Below are 17,037 nucleotides of genomic sequence, written 5' to 3' on the forward strand. Positions count from 1 at the left end.
TAAAGGATTAAAGAGTATGTATTAAAGAGTTTTGATTGGATGTATATTTAACGTTAACGAACATGAATGACCTAATTCTAGAGTTTACACTCTAGAGTTTCAATGGCCTAATTCTCAATCACAAATTATACTATGATATGATACCCTAATATGGCGAGACTACATAAAAATGACCATTTTATGGTAAAAATTTAGCTTTTGATATTAAAAGTTACCACTATTTTGTTACTAAGGGTGACTACTTAAAAAAAACAATCATTTTTACACATAATGTTCACTATTTCTTATAAATTGGTCACTTTTACCAGTTTATATTCTACTTACATTGATAAAAGTGATCAATTTCTTATTTCATATATAAATAATAAAACACAAACCATAAATATCTTTTTTAATTTCCCGCCTAAATACTCACCTCATACTAAGCACAATTTTAGCAAAATTCATTAGCCCACTAATCAACTGGCCCACAATGATCATCAAATTTATATCTACTAACTCATACACTACTAATATTAGCTATGAAATGAGCCCACCATGTTAACAAAAATGAACCTCAAATTGATTTTTAAATTGATTTTGTACCAATTTCTACCAGTCAAATATTGAATACCTTGAAACGAAAAAATAAATTCAACTTTGTTTATGACTTTTGAATGTGTACATCAAAAGATATGAGACACGAGTAATGTTATGGGACATAAAGACCAAATATGTTTCGCGATTAACGGGTCGTAGAATAATTTCAAAAGATCAGAGAGGTTTTAGTATGATCATTTACATATACTGATTAGTATATCAAATATAAAATAATTTATAGAGATATCATAATGTGTAACTCATAAGCGTTCTATCCTTTTATAGCAAGTTTTCAAGTGTATACGTTAACTGATATTGTTTTGACTTAATTCGTAATTCTACTTTTTATTTTGTCTTCATTTTAATTTTAATTTTTATGCAAACATTTCAAAACTTATCCTATATGGTAAAATTTGCCGATATTTGAAATTATTAACATGCTTTAACATAGGTATAAACATGTCGGCATATGCATGCTCTAATCAAAGATATGAGATACGACGGGTGTAAGCATAATATACAACAAGAGTATAACTATGTTTTTACAATTAATACTAATGTTATTTTGAAAAAAAATTAATACTATAATTTACATATGTAGATTATACTAATATAGAAGTATTGTATTTGTAATTGTAATTGTCAAGTATATAATTTCCATGTAACATATGGGAAATCAATTACTTCAAATAAGAAATCAAAACAATGTTGTAAATCTAAGAATTTACGAAAAATTTAAAATATACAATATATACACGCCCGTGCAACTTTGCACGGGTCCTAAACTAGTATATGATACATCTTAAACCTTACGACGAAAATAATCCATCTTAAGAGACACTTACCGCTATAATTTGAGTGATACACCAAAGGTAAGTTTGAAGTCACGTGGTAAATGCTGTATAGTTTTTACCAATATATAAGTGTAGAAATACTACGTGTAATATTTAAATTGCATACATGGAATCTACAATATTTGATTCCCTACCTAACTTATTTTGGACACTACCGTCAAGCATAAAAGTTGCCCCCACAAAGTGAAGAAACAAACAAAATTTACGTTTGGTGCTAGCCGAGTTTGCTATGGATAACGCGGTACTCTTCAACAACATATGAATATATGATCCAGTCAAATTTAAGAAATCATTAATATGCAAGAAAAGTAGTCAAGCTTTCTCACTCGAATACAAGAATTTGACTAAATCCAACCTTGATTTCACTACCCCTTTTGAATTAAGTCCGGTTGGTACTAATAATTCGTCCTATTTTTGGTGAAATTATGTCTATTGATGGTCCATGTTAAAATAAATCGTGCAATCATTTGGTTAAATATGAATCCGAGTGCACAATTGAAGACTATTTTCATGTAACTATGCGTTATTGAATTTATAATTTTTCTAAATACGTACTGAATATCTTGGTTGTAAAAGGACATTCGGCTTTTCTTATACTACTTTTGATGTGTTTGGATAAAACATGAATAGAAAAGTTCTTAATTGGAGGGAATGAAACATGTCACATATTTCTTTTAAATCTCTTACAGTATTGGAGATATTTTAATTTATTTTGGAGATATTTAACCATATTGTATTTTCTAATAAATAATTTGTCTTTGTTGCTCGCTCTTGCCACCACTACGTCTTTCAAAATCCACTCAATAAAAAAGTTCTTTTTCATTTCTTGTTCGTTGTCTCTCATTCACTTATTTTAAATTATTATTCCTCACCAACCATTTGCGTTATTAGATTGCTCAAAAATTAAATCCGGGCTTTTGAAAGAAAATAAAAAAGATATAAAAAGAACAATAAATAAAGGACAACGAGATTTATTAGCTACGAAACCTAATAAAAACTTAACCGATCTACGGTCTTTGTACCTTTCTTTCGAAATTTGATCGAGCTCCACTTGTCTCTAATCTGACCTATTTAGGACCTACCAATGAACCAATCTACCATCGTCCATACCCATTTCTTGGTGTCCAAGATTTAATTACCAAGTACGGAGTATATTCTTCTACACACTTCCCATCTCACCTTTTGGTCTTTGGCAGCCTCTGACCCTATTTATATCCGACACTCCAAATCCCCAATTATTTTCTCTCACGCTTTCGGCACTCTCTCTCTCTCTTTCTGTCTCAAAAAGCCACATACCACCAACCTCGTATAATATACACATTCCCTCTCCAACAAAAAAACTCGTAAAAATTCGCCATTAAAATTCATGGACAAGCAGCAAATGATGAACATAAACATCGAAAGAAATAAAACAATGGAAGAAAATGAAGCTCCGTCTTACTTCAAAACCAAAAATGGAAGTGTAATCCCAGCTAAAAAGAAGCTTGTTAAACGTATGGTTTTCGACACGTTACTCAATTCTCTTACCTCTTGTTTCACAACCCAGAAGAAAGTTTTCCCAGATGAAGATTACTTCTAGCTTTGATCAAACAACTCTGTTCTCTACAGAACAGAAAGTCCCAGTTCCATTAACGGTTTTGATTTTGGACCAATGATTTATGTTAGCCGACCCCACATACTTTGTTTCCTTTTTTGGAAGTGTACAGTGAAAAGGACTGTACAATTGTTGTCGAGTTTTGTTTTAATTATAGTGATTAGGTGATCTGTTTTTGTTGGTAACAGTGTAGTTCTGCTTTTGCAATCTAGTCCGTACCTTTTTACTTTGCGTCACTTGTAATTTGTTGGGTTAATTGATTATGCATTTATTCAATTAAATTAATGAAGTGGATCGGATTTGAGCAGCTGATTATTATGATGATGATGATGATGATATTGGTTTAATGATATGACGATGGTTGAATTTGTTTATCGCAAATTATCTTGTGCGACGGTTGTGCGGCTAGATGAAAGTCGCTACTTTTGGTAATTTGGTTAAATAGTGGCACTTTTTATAACTAAAATTGACCGTTTTTTTCAAAGTGGTCATTTTTAGAAAAAAAAACAAAATTTATCGTATAAAAAATTACTTATTACTTCCTCCATTCAACTTTACAAGACCATTTTCCATTTTACACACTATTCACAAGTGAAAATTCACTATCAATTTTCTCTCAATATGTAAGTGAAAATATATTCATCTGGGATCTTGTTTGATTCGTCTTTACGAGTACATTAAAAATATTTAACTTTTATAATTTTTGCAAATACGTAACTAATGATTTACCGCGTAAAACACACGTTGACAAACATGAAAAAAGAAAAGGGCCTTGTGGAGTTGAATTGAGGGACTATTCATTTGAATTCATTTTAATTCTTACGAGTACATTTTTAACAAACTTGTACAAGTTTGCAAGTGGAAAACTGGAAAACAATCAGATTGAAATGAATGACTTTGACTTTGGAAGAGGGACATTGGTTTGATGCCAGTTGTCGTACTTTTTCTACACAAATTCTCATTATAGACGGATACTATCCGTCTATACGTATAGACGGATACAATTTTCCCTCACAAAATACCCATTTGCCATAAAGTGGGAAGCACATGGAGAATGCCCCACCTTGTCCCCCCTGCCCATTTTATTAGAGGTCTTTACCCGTCTGTTCGCCCCACCCGTCTATACCAAGACCTATTGCTTTTTCTAATCGTATGTTTTTATATTATGTCGGGGTTGAAGTAGTCTACTTCCAAATGTAGTAATTTTAAGTAAGACATCTCAATTAAAAAGCAGTCTAATTTTACCGAATAAACTCTTCAAAAATGTACAAAGAGTAGTCCAATTTATTACGAGATGTTTTATTTAAGTATATTTAAAGGGTATTTCTAAAGAAAGTAAAAAACAAAACAAAAAATAATTAGATATACAGTAAAACGTAGGTGGTATAAATAAAATGATCTCAAAAAAAGGTGGTATAAATAAAATATGTATAAAATATAGTAAATATATGGTGGTAAGTTAGAATTTTTCAAAGAAATTATAATGTGAAAGCAAAGTAATCTATGACATACCTTTTGATAAATGAGAAAGAGTTCTATTTCATTCATCGTAAATGTAACATCAGAGTACACTCAGCAATTATATGTAATCCTCTTGTCAACTTAGTGACTGACTAACTGACTTGACAACATCTAATTTTGACATAATCGCCTGACGCCTACTAACATATTTTTGCCACTATGCAAGATTTGTAATTCAGGAATAATTTATTCTCACCCTTGATCCTATTTCATGATGTCTTATTTATTTGTTTACCATTTTATATTATGAAACTTTTTTATTATGGTAATTAATCATCTACATGGTCTGTGGCAGCCAGCATAAAAACTTAGTCACATTTTATGTACATGAATCGGAATTTGAACATCGTTGGGGCGTCTCCTTTGAAGTGACGCGCTGCACTTCTTAGACCCAGGTGTAGTGAAAAATATGTGAGAGTTGCTAGGTTGTAGCCTAGAAGCAACGCGTCATTTTTACACCCAGGGGTGGTGTCAAATAGGCAAGGGTGCACCACATCTTCTAGGCACGGGTGTAGTGAAAAATATGCAAGGGTTGCTAGGTCGTCGCGCGAAAGCGGTGCGCCATCTCGAAGTATGGGTGTGGTGTCAAATAGGATTGGATCCGAGAAGCATGGTCAAGAGCGGGTAAAGAAATCAGGGCATGACTTTAGGAAGGGTAGTAGGTTGCGTTTTAGTACTTGGAATGTTGGCTCTTTGACAAAGAGATTATTTGAGGTAGGGGAGGTTATGAAAAGGAGGAGGGTGCATATAATGTGTCTACAAGAGACAAAGTGGGTCGGAGATAAAGCACGGGTGGTAGCGCCTTGGGGTTATAAGCTTTGGTACACGGTAAAGACAAAAGTCGTAATGTGGGTATTGTCAATGATAAAGATTACATCGATGATGTGGTAGAAGTATCGAGAAAGAGTGATAGGATTATGAGTATTAAGCTTGTAGTTGGGGATGAGGTGCTGACTGTTATATGTGCTTACGCACCTCAAGTAGTATTGGATGCTTCTTTTCGACGAGCCTACTGAGAAGATCTGGAAGAGGTTGTAGAACGAGTTATTATTGGAGAGAAATTGATCATTGGTGGTGACTTCAATGGGCATGTGCGTACTAGTTGAGTTGGCTTCGAGAGCATTCATGGGGGTTTTGGGTTCAGGGAGAGAAATGAAGCAGGAAGAGACATATTAGATTTTGCTTTGGCATATGACTTGGGTATAATGAACACTTGGTTCGAGAAAAGGTATTCTCATTTGGTGACTTATAGGAGTGGAGGAAATGCTAGTAAGATTGACTTCTTTTTGGTAAGGAATGTATGGAGGAAAGAGTACACCGATTGCAAGGTCATACCCGGGGAAAGTACCGCAACACAACATAGACTAGTACTGGTGCTTGATTTTCGGGGTAAGAGAGCCTTGAGGATGAGAAAGGTAATCGGGGAGGTACGAATCAAGTGGTGGAACTACAAGAGGGAAACCAACAAGCGTTTTTGGATAAGGTCGGAAGTAGCGATATTGGTCGGATTGCAAGGAGAAAGGTATAGATGCAACGTGGGATACATTGGAGCATGTTGTGAAGGATTTGGCAAGAGAGGTGTTAGGGGAATTTATAGGAAATATACCATCAAGTAAGGACACATCTTGGTGGAACGATGAGGGGAGACAAGCGATAAAGACAAAACGTGAATGTTATAAGGTTCTGGGGAAATGCACGAGTGATGAGAACTTTGAAAAGTATAAGGAGGCTAGACGAGCCGCTAAAAAGGTAGTGCGTGATGCGAGGGCAAAAGTTAACCAAGAAGTGTATGCCAGGTTGGACACGAGAGAAGGAGAGAAGGATATCTATAAATTGGCCCGCTTAAGAGACCAAAAGACGAGGAATATTAGGAGAGTTAGGTGTGTGAAAGATATGGACGACAAGGTTCTGGTTCAGGATAACGAAATAAAGGCTAGATGGAGTTCTTACTTTGATACTTTATTCAATGGACATCAGGAGCAAGGTTTTGGGGATGTAGAAGTAGCACCAAGCATGGTTAATCGGTAATTTGTGCGTAGAATAAAAAAGTGTGAAGTTAGGAAGGCGTTAAGGAAGATGGAGTCGAAGAAAGCAGAGGGACCAGATGGTATACCCATAGAAGTTTGGAGGTGCTTAAGGGAGAGAGGAATCAAATGGGTAACCATCCTCTCCAACAAGATTTGGAGGAGCAACAAGATGTCATCAACTTGGAGGAGAAGCATTCTTGTCCCTTTGTACAAGAATAAAGGTGATGTTCAAGAGTGTTCTGATGAGTGGTCATTTGGCCTCACTTTTCCCCTTCTTCCCAATACATTTTGTCCTAAATTTAGACGGTTTTGACCTCTTTAGCTTGCATTTTGTAGCTTTAGTTCCGCACTACGACTTTATATCTCTTCATGCACGTTTGGGACCCGAGAGGACTAAAGAAGCTAGCTAAGAACATCACGGGACAAGTATGGGAAAGAAGATCGAAGATAGGCGAAAAAGGGCTCCCAGCCGGTCGGCCAGCAGCCGGTCAGCCGGCTGAGAGTCCCTTCTGACAGACGGTTCAGAGTCGGCAGCCGGTTGACTGGCTTATCATACCTGGCAACTAAATTTAGGATGAAAGTTACAGCGGGATTTGTGCCGGTCCGGGACCGGCGGCCGGCCGGCCGACTAAGACCCATTTCCCCGCATTTCTATTTCCTTGTAATTTTCGGCCCATTTGTTTGTAAAACTATAAATACCCCTCCCCTAATTCATTTTGACACACAACCCTAGATCTATATTTTTGCTTACCAAGTTTGAATCTCTCCTAATTAGTTTGCTAATCCTTCCTTAATTAGAACAAATTCTTCAATAATTACTTCATTATTAGTGCTAGAAATTGGGTTGTAATAAGATTGAAGATTTCTCCTTTATTATTTCAATCCAAGTTCCTTTCTTTGCTCTTGAACTGGTACAATTTCTCTCCTTAGTTTCATTTGTTTACATTTGCTTATTCTATTAGTTTTGTTGAGTTGTTTATGTTAGAATTCTTCTCCTTATTGTTTGATTGTTGTTTTTCTCTCTCTTGTTCATCTTTTCCTTGTTCTCTATTGTTGTTTTCACCCAAAGATTGAATCTTTGGGTTTCTTGTGTCCAAGATTGTGTCTTTTGGTTTAATCTCTACCCATCTTAGCTTAATTTATCTATCATTATAGTTTTGTTGAATTATTGCATGATTAATTGTAGAATCCAATTTCACATCATGTTTACACTTAAAGAATCCATCTTTATTAATTGTCTTGTCTTAAAAGCCATGATTAGTGAGTAGTACCCTTGCTAGGGTGCGATCGGGCACTTACATGAGTGATTAACATGTTTGATTCCATTTAAATGGTCATTACGGGGAAATTGGTGGGGTTTACCTTAAGATTTACTTTGTTGATGTTGTAATTTGGGTTTTTGGTTGATTGTTGACCCTTGTCCACCAATGGGAATTGGTTAGGTCCTTGGTTGACCACCATTTTACTTCCTTGGCCTATTTGGGTTGAACCCAGGAGGGAGAGCCTAAAGAGGGTGCTTTTGGGAACCGGTTTGACCTTCACGTTTGGGAAAAGGGTTGGGAAGGCCGGGAATTTATCGTATGCTTAATGACTCCTAGCATTAATCGACTACCTTGGGGATGGCACGCGTTCCTAGGGTCTTAGAGTATTGTATAGGAGAGTCCGAGTCATGAGCCCGGGAGGGAGTTGAGTCGGCTGGTCTAGTTTCCTATTGTGAGCCCGGGAGGGAGTCAATAGGCGAATTAGAGGCGTTTTCCCCCGCCTTGAATTCCAAGATGACTAATTGCCGGAATTAACATGATAATCACGAAGGTTTATAGCCTAATCGTGCCCTAGTCCTTTCATTTCTTGAGTAAAATATTATTCCAATTAGCTTCCTCTTTTAATTTAGTTGTTGCTTAATTAGTTTTATTTGCTAGTCATCTTGTGTAGCTCACCTAGTCAATTTACCAATCAATTCCTTTTTCTTTGACTTAGCTAAACTTAAGAATAATAATTGGTAATCTTCAATACTCCTTGTGATTCGACCCTCAAGTAGTGCAACTACACACGTTCAGTTGCGAGGTTAAGCTTGAACCATCAAGTTTTTGGCGCCGTTGTCGGGGAGTACGGCTAGATATTAATCATTTTTGTTCTAGTTTAGACTAAGTCCCTTGTTACTATTCCTTTCTTTCAAGTGCTTAGGTATTTTGCATGAGTAGGCGACAAAGAAGAGGTCAGCCAACATATCCTATTGATCTTGAAATTGAGGCTACGGAAAGAAGACTTAATTCTCTAATAAGACTAAGGGGTTTACTAGACACACCATCGGTAGAAGAAAGTGATCAACAAGAAACTTTTGAAGTATTTGAGAATCCTTTTGGAATAGTAGAAGAATCTAACATCATGGGTGATCCGGTTCCAATAAGAGAGACTATGGCTCCTAAGCACATAGTAAATCCAAGCATCCAAAGGCCAAGAGTTCAAGCCAATAGCTTTGAGATAAAAAATGCCTTACTCAACCTTGTTCAAGACAACCAATTTGGAGGAGGTCCCTTGGAGAACCCAAATGCTCATCTAAATGAGTTCCTTGAAAATTGTGATATGTATAAGTCGAATGGGGTCTCCGATGATGCGGTACGCCTTAGGTTGTTCCCCCGTTCACTTAGGGGTTCGACGAAGGATGATTGGTTGAAGAATTGTGATCCGGATTTCTTCAATACATGGGATGAGTTGGCTTCTGTAATACTACGGTTTTATGGGTCTCTGGGTACTCTATCGAGTAGGCCTTACTCTGTCGAGTAAGGGTGTGTTGCGTTTTAAAAATAGTTTCTGACCTGTTGGGTACTCGATCGAGTAACCTTGATACTCGATCGAGTAAGGGGGCACTCGATCGAGTACCTCAGCTACTCGATCGAGTAGCCGATTTACGGGTAATGTTTTGACGGGTTTTATTAATAATGCGGGAATGATATATAAGGTTTTCGTCACTTTTCTCAAAACACTTTTACAATCTAAAAACCTTCAAGAGAAGATTAGAAGTTACGTTGAACCATTCTCGCCGCATTATTAGCAAATCCCGGAGCTAGAAGTGTCGGATCCTGTCGTTCTTTATATCTTTGTGATCCTTGCGTCGAGGGTAAGATCTATGTACCGAATTTGTTATATTTAATTAAGTTTCGTTAAACCCTAATTTTGGGTTTGTGGGTTTTCTATGTTTATGTTGATGTGGTAGTGATTGTATGATTATGTGTATAGGAGAAGGGTTCGTAGAGGAAAGGTTTTGAGACAGCTGCTAGATCATCTGATGATTGTGTTGCTTTCCAGGTAGGGTTTCCCTACTCAGTATTAGTCCCATGATGCATTGTTGGTGTTTTGTGATTGTTGAATATTATCGTATTGGTATTGTGACGGTTGTTGATTTATTGTTGTTTGATGGTTGTGATTGTTTGTCTCTGGTTCTCGAGATGCGTTCTCGGCTGAGTGAAGTCACTTGCGGGAGTGGCTTCACGCCCTAGTTTCGCCCTCCGTAGAACCCGCCACGGGAGGGGATGTGCACATTAATGGGACAGGGTTATCGCTCGGTATGATGAGTGGGGCTTAGGTGGGAACGACTGCGGTCCCCCATCGCGGGGCTGGTCCCAAAGTGGACGATCGGTGACGGAGATTGATTGGAGTGGGTGTGATTGTGTGTGTGACCGTTTGAGCCGCTTGTTTCTTGTGTTGTTGGTTATATAAATTGTGTGATTAGTACGACCGTTTAATGTTTTAAAACTGTGGTGATACATTCGGGGTGGTGAGCGATTATTGAGCGGTATGATATGACGCATATGGGATAGCCGGATGAGTCATCACGTGGCGATTAGAAGTCTTCCGTGTGTCGACGATGTTTTATAGCTTTGATAGTTTTAGCAGTAGACCGTCTGAGAGTCTTGTATTTCTTTTTATCAGTTTTGGAGTTGGTATGTAATCACTTTAAATATTATTTACTTTTAAGTATGTTTCGTTATTGTCTTATGATTATCATTGCCTCGGAAAACCGAGATGGTAGCACTTCCATGCCTTAAGTGGTCCTGGTAAGGCACTTGGAGTATGGGGGTGTTACAAAATGGTATCAGATCGACGATCCTGAAACCTGTAACCAATGAACCTAATGAATATAGGGAGTCTAATTAAAATGAACCCGGGGTAGAAGTTGTAGGAGCTAATGCAAAGACTTGGGAGACGTCCTAAAGTCGCGAACTCGCCCTACAATTTTGAACCGGTCACCCTGGGATATGAGTCGGGATCGCTATGTATTTATCTTGTGAATTGTGTATCTATATAGTGACGTGTGACATGAATCGGTGTGATTTTGAATGTTGTTGGTTGAAAGCATGTTGAATGATAGTTGGTTTACAATGTTGGTTGAATTGTTAGAAAAGTGTATGCGAATGATGAGTAATGTGGTGGAAAAAGGAGGTAGTTCATATGTGATAAGATGTGATGAATAATGATGTTGCAGGATGGATGATCTACCATGCGACTATATTAGTAACATGTGATTAGGGGATGTGATATGATTATACATAATTTTGATTGCGTAATTTTATATAATGATTTCATATACATGCCTACTATTGTTCATATGTATATGTTATATGAGGAATGTGGTTGAAATGGATGAAGCGATTGGAAAAGATGGAGTGTCAATTGCATGAGAATATGAATTTTGTGATTATGAATATGTTTAGGTGACGAAGTGTATTTGTAATATTGTTGTATTAGTAACATGGAAATAGGATTTGTAATGCATGAGTATGTTTTGTTTACGAAAAGTGATAGAATAAAAGCATGTGGGTAGGTCATGATTGGCAAGTTAAATAAATTATTTGCATGATGAATGTTGTTGCTTTGCTTTCGAAAATAGTAACATGTGATTGGGACTACTGCTTTTATGAGTATTGGGTTGTTTTTGTTTACCTTGTTGTCGTTTAAGTTGTTTGGAAGTAAAATCAAGTAGTTGTGTTTTTCGATTATAAAGAGGTGGTCTTTAAACTGTTATAACTGGAGATTCATAAATGATTTTAATGTGATTCCAATTGGAGGTGATAGCTTGTTCTTTTTTGATTCTAACGATAGGTCACAAGCCCAAAACGACCAATAAATGAGTGAGTTATGTCTGTTTTACGAAAACTGGACAATGCTGAGAATTGCGTAGGGTACTCGATCGAGTAGCCTTGGTACTCGATCGAGTAGGCGGCACTCGATCGAGTACGTTAGTTACTCGATCGAGTAGCCCTGGTGATTTGTTTTACGTGCTTCTGACCTTCACCTACTCGATCGAGTAAGTCCCTTACTCGATACTTACTCGATCGAGTGGCCAATACTCAATCTAGTGACCCATGATTCGGGTCATATGCTTATCTTTTGAATTCGTTGCATATTATGTTTAATTCGAAGTTGTTATTTTGCTTCTTTATGCATTGTTTTACGTATGTGTTGGTCCTGATGCTTAAGTTACCCAATCTTATGGGGTGGTGAGTGGCACCTTATGGTGAGTATGAGTTTGGTGGGAGGAGATGAGCTATATGTAGTTGTGATGGGAGGTGGAAAAAGAAAAAGAGCATTGATGAGCTGATTGAGGCATGGTGCAAGTTTTGTGAGACGTGGCGAGTGATATATTCGCGAATTTGAGTGATGTAAAGGCAAGTGGATGTGAGTAAGGAGTGATATAAGTGTAAAGAATGTGAGGATAAAGGGTTGACAGGAATGATGTGGATAGTAGCAGCTTGAGATGTGTAAGAATTATGGAGGGAGATGGTTAGATTGTGTTGGTTAAGAATATCTGTAATGAAAGGTCGTTGTAGAGGGATGGAGAATGGTGGTCTATAGTGAACTAAGATGGAGACATGCCGCGAGGTGGATTTGTAGACAGTGAGTGAGTTTGGGAGATTTGGTTTATTAAGATGTGAAACTAATGTGTGATTTCCTTGGGCAATTAACGGCATAAAATGAAATTGTTTGAACAGTGAACGTTGATTTTATGGATAGGTTAGTGGCAAGTGTGAGTGATAGCATAATAAGAGAAGATCCATGGTAAGAAAGAGAGATGATATCAACATGAAATAGTGAGATTTGAGTTTTGGAGCGATGAGAAGGTAATTGGAGCACTGGGTTAGATATAAGTAATAAGGAGTTGAGCTATTAAATGGTATTGTTGAGTATAATGAGAAAAGAAGGATAAAAGTAAGCTGAGAAAAATGTTCACCGGAGTTATGTGACATAAAAGTAAGGAATCGTCGAAATGTATGATATTATCAAGAGTAAGTAAGTTAATGGTTATACAGAAGTTTCAGGACATCATGATTAATCATGAGTTTTGAGGAATTAAGGGAGTATGAAGTTGGTGGAGTATTTGCACGATACGAGATTTTTGGTGGAGAGTTAGATGATGATACAATTAAGGATAGTATTGGGAGGAATGTTGAGGTAATTTTGTTGATGGATTCGATGTTTGTTATTTGAGATGTTAACCAAAGATAGGAAAGAAATCGTGATGTTTAGAGATGAGTGTAAGAAGTTTGATGTCCCAGGCAAAGGGGTAGTGTTACGGTTTGTGACTAGTGGTTAAGGGTGATGATATATTAGAAAGGTAGCAATTCTAAAGAGGTTGATTTTATAGAGACCCGATTGATGAGTACGGTTGTGAGGAAGTATGAGGTGTGGTCTTAGATGAGGCGGGTGCTAATATTTAAATAGTAATGGTATGGTTATACTCGGCATGAGGTGATGGTTATGCGAATGAGGGAATGTGTTATGAGGGGCATACGAGTTAAGCTCAAGCGAGAGGTAACCTCTGTTGAGTGGTAACTTACGTGATCAGGATTGACTAGTTTGTTGTGATTACGGGTCTATGATATGTGTAAATGTTTGTGCGAGGTTTTGACCTCACAAGAAGTGGTATGGTGTGATAATTATAAAGTTGTTATATGAATGTTTTGTAATTCATGTTGGGTACGGTATACTATGGAATGAGGTTTAAAAAGGCAACAATTTGATTGATCTGGCATGGATAGTTAAAATTGTATGTGTATTGATGATACATGTTCATTCCGTGAAATGGTAAGGATGATGTTCATGAGATTCTTGTCAGTTTATTTCGTATAATATGTTGTGTTATAATCTGGTAAAACGGTTTTGAGTAAGTTTTCTTGTTCGAAATGTCGTACTGAGCCAGTATTTATGAGAATTATATGTGGTTGTGATGTTTATCGATGTGGTTGTTGTGCCTCGGATGGTGATCCGGGCTTGGTACTTCATGTTGTGATGCGAGTATTTTCGCACTGCGGTGCGGCTGTTGGTGGCTATGTTGTGATGCCGTCACCGGTTGTGGTGGAGTAGGTGGGATGATTATGATTCGAGTTTCGAAAGTGCATACCAGTTATACATAGATTGTTATTTTGTTTGATGTTGCTCCCTGCGAGTTTCAGTTTGTGCAGATAGACAGTTGTCTTGTTTATTGATATTTTTTTTACCTATTTAAGTCTGGGAATGAGGGTCGAGTATGATATGAAATAGATTTGTATATGTTTTCGTTGTTGTCATGGTATAGTGATTTTCCTGTTGATGGGACACGGTTGTGAGAGGTTGTTACAGTAATTTTGAACTTGTTCTAGATAAGGCTTCAGTAGACACGGTAATGACAAGTGATTCGTAGAACATGTGTGGTAATGACCTAAAAGATGCAGGTGGTTCATAATCCTTTGTGGAGACAGTGAGTGTAGGGTGTTGGTGAATTAGTGCCATGTTGAGTTATGTATGAGTTCTGCGGTAATGGAAGAAAGAACTTGAGGATCTAGTGTGCGTGTACGTAACGAGTGTGGATCGTGAGTTATGCTTCTGGGAGATAGGTGCCTTACATAGAGAGGTATGTTGTTTTGCAGTAATAATGAAGAGTTGGTATGGTGATGTTGCTACGAGTTGTATGGTATAGGTTAGGTGGTGTGCCGAATGAGTTGAGGTATGAGAAATGTTTAAGTAAGAGAGCCTTGGATATATGCATGGTGAGTGTTTATATTATAGGTGGTTATCTTTGACATGCGGTGGTGATGAGGATAATGAGACGATATAGCTAGGATTTAGTATTAGTGAGTTACGAGGACGTAACATTTATCTTAAGAGGAGTAGGACGCGATAAAAGAGATTTTGATGGTTGTGCATATGGTGGTATATTCGCAGTAGAGTGTTGGTGTAGCATAAAGAAGAAAGTTGAATATTTTGTGGTTGATGTTGTTAAAAGGCCATGGTCGAGCTTGTAGTAGTGTGATGTTTAGGAGTGTGAGAATATTTCACTAGTGTTGACAATTGGATGATGAGGTTATGAGTGTGAGTAAACTTCGAGGACGAAGTTCCTTTTAAGGGTGGTAGAATGTAACATTCCGTTCAATGTCTATGAGTGTCTTGATATTGGATTTGGTAGTGGATGATATTATGGAGCTAGCAGCGTTAGAGGATGGTAGTTGGTAGTGTATGGAATTAGTGTCGGGAGAGTTTATGATGTAGTTGATACGACATCGTGAGAGATGTGTGGAGGTAGGAATAGTTAGTGGAGTTGGTGTTAAGAGTTCATGAGTTATAGGGTGAGGTTTTGTTTTGAGTCTTCGTTGCGTTGTTGTGTCTTAGTCAAGTTGGTAGGTTTGTTTTTATGTATGGGTTGAACTTCGGGGACGAAGTTCTTTTTAAGGAGGGAAGACTGTAATACTACGGTTTTATGGGTCTCTGGGTACTCTATCGAGTAGGCCTTACTCTGTCGAGTAAGGGTGTGTTGCGTTTTAAAAATAGTTTCGACTGTTGGGTACTCGATCGAGTAACCTTGATACTCGATCGAGTAAGGGGGCACTCGATCGAGTACCTCGGCTACTCGATCGAGTAGCCTAGTTTACTGAGTAATGTTTTGACGGGTTTTATTAATAATGCGGGAATGATATATAAGGCTTTCGTCACTTTTCTCAAAACACTTTTACAATCTAAAAACCTTCAAGAGAAGATTAGAAGTTACGTTGAACCATTCTCGCCGTATTATTAGCAAATCCCGGAGCTAGAAGTGTCGGATCCTGTCGTTCTTTATATCTTTGTGATCCTTGCGTCGAGGGTAAGATCTATGTACCGAATTTGTTATATTTAATTAAGTTTCGTTAAACCCTAATTTTGGGTTTGGGGGTTTTCTATGTTTATGTTGATGTGGTAGTGATTGTATGATTATGTGTATAGGAGAAGGGTTCGTAGAGGAAAGGTTTTGAGACAATTTTGCTAGATCGTCGATGATTGTGTTGCTTTCCGGTAGGGTTTCCCTACTCGCATTAGTCCCATGATGCATTGTTGGTGTTTTGTGATTGTTGAATATTATCGTATTGGTATTGTGACGGTTGTTGATTTATTGTTGTTTGATGGTTGTGATTGTTTGTCTCTGGTTCTCGAGATGCGTTCTCGGCTGAGTGGAGTCACTTGCGGGAGTGGCTTCACGCCCTAGTTTCGCCCTCCGTGGAACCCGCCACGGGAGGGGATGTGCACATTAATGGGACAGGGTTATCGCTCGGTATGATGAGCGGGGCTTAGGTGGGAACGGCTGCGGTCCCCCACTGGCAGGGCTGGTCTAGTGGACAGTCGGTGACGGAGATTGATTGGAGTGGGTGTGATTGTGTGTGTGACCGTTTGAGCTGCTTGTTTACTGTGTTTTTGGTTATATAAATTGTGTGATTAGTACTGACCCCGTTTAATGTTTTAAAAACTGTGGTGATCCATTCGGGGGTGGTGAGCAGTTATTGAGCAGGTATGATATGACGCGTATGGGATAGCTGGGATGAGTCATCACGTGGCAGTTAGAAGTCTTCCGCTGTGTCAGACGATGTTTTATAGCTTTGATAGTTTTAACAGTAGACCGTCTGAGAGTCTTGTATTTCTTTTTATCAGTTTTGGAGTTGGTATGTAATCACTTTAAACATTATTTACTTTTAAGTATGTTTCGTTATTCTCTTATGATTATCATTGCCTCGGAAAACCGATATGGTAGCACTTCCATGCCTTAAGTGGTCCTGGTAAGGCACTTGGAGTATGGGGGTGTTACAGCTTCGGCATTTTTGAACAAGTATTTCCTACCCTCAAGAACGGCAAAAGTCAAGAGTGAACTACAAAGCTTTACTCAAGAAGAGGATGAGACCTTATATGAGGCATGGGAGAGGTATAAGCGACTCCAACGGTTATGCCTCCACCACGGCATCTCCGAGGCCGAGCTAGTGAACAATTTTTACAAAGGGTTAACCCAAGACTTTCGGCTTTCATTAGATGCAGGGTCGGGAAAAGGTGCCTTAGACATTTTGGGGCATAAAGCGGCAAAGGAACTAATTGAGGAGATGGGCTCACGAACTATGGAGTGGGGAAGCGATAGACAAATGAGGAAGAACAAGAATAAGGATTCTAGCGCGGTTTTGAATGTGGAGGTTAA

The 17,037-nt window shown here is 37.9% G+C and overlaps 1 non-coding gene across 1 annotated transcript; it reads right to left on the reverse strand.

The window, feature by feature from the left end:
• Positions 1 to 16,705: 16,705 nt before the first annotated feature.
• LOC141609688 (small nucleolar RNA R71) lies at positions 16,706 to 16,812 on the reverse strand. The gene has a single exon (XR_012527607.1). It is a non-coding gene; the product is annotated as a small nucleolar RNA R71 (small nucleolar RNA).
• Positions 16,813 to 17,037: the final 225 nt, after the last annotated feature.

This window comes from Silene latifolia, chromosome 10, assembly GCF_048544455.1.
Source record: "Silene latifolia isolate original U9 population chromosome 10, ASM4854445v1, whole genome shotgun sequence".
Taxonomy (NCBI): Eukaryota; Viridiplantae; Streptophyta; class Magnoliopsida; order Caryophyllales; family Caryophyllaceae; genus Silene; species Silene latifolia.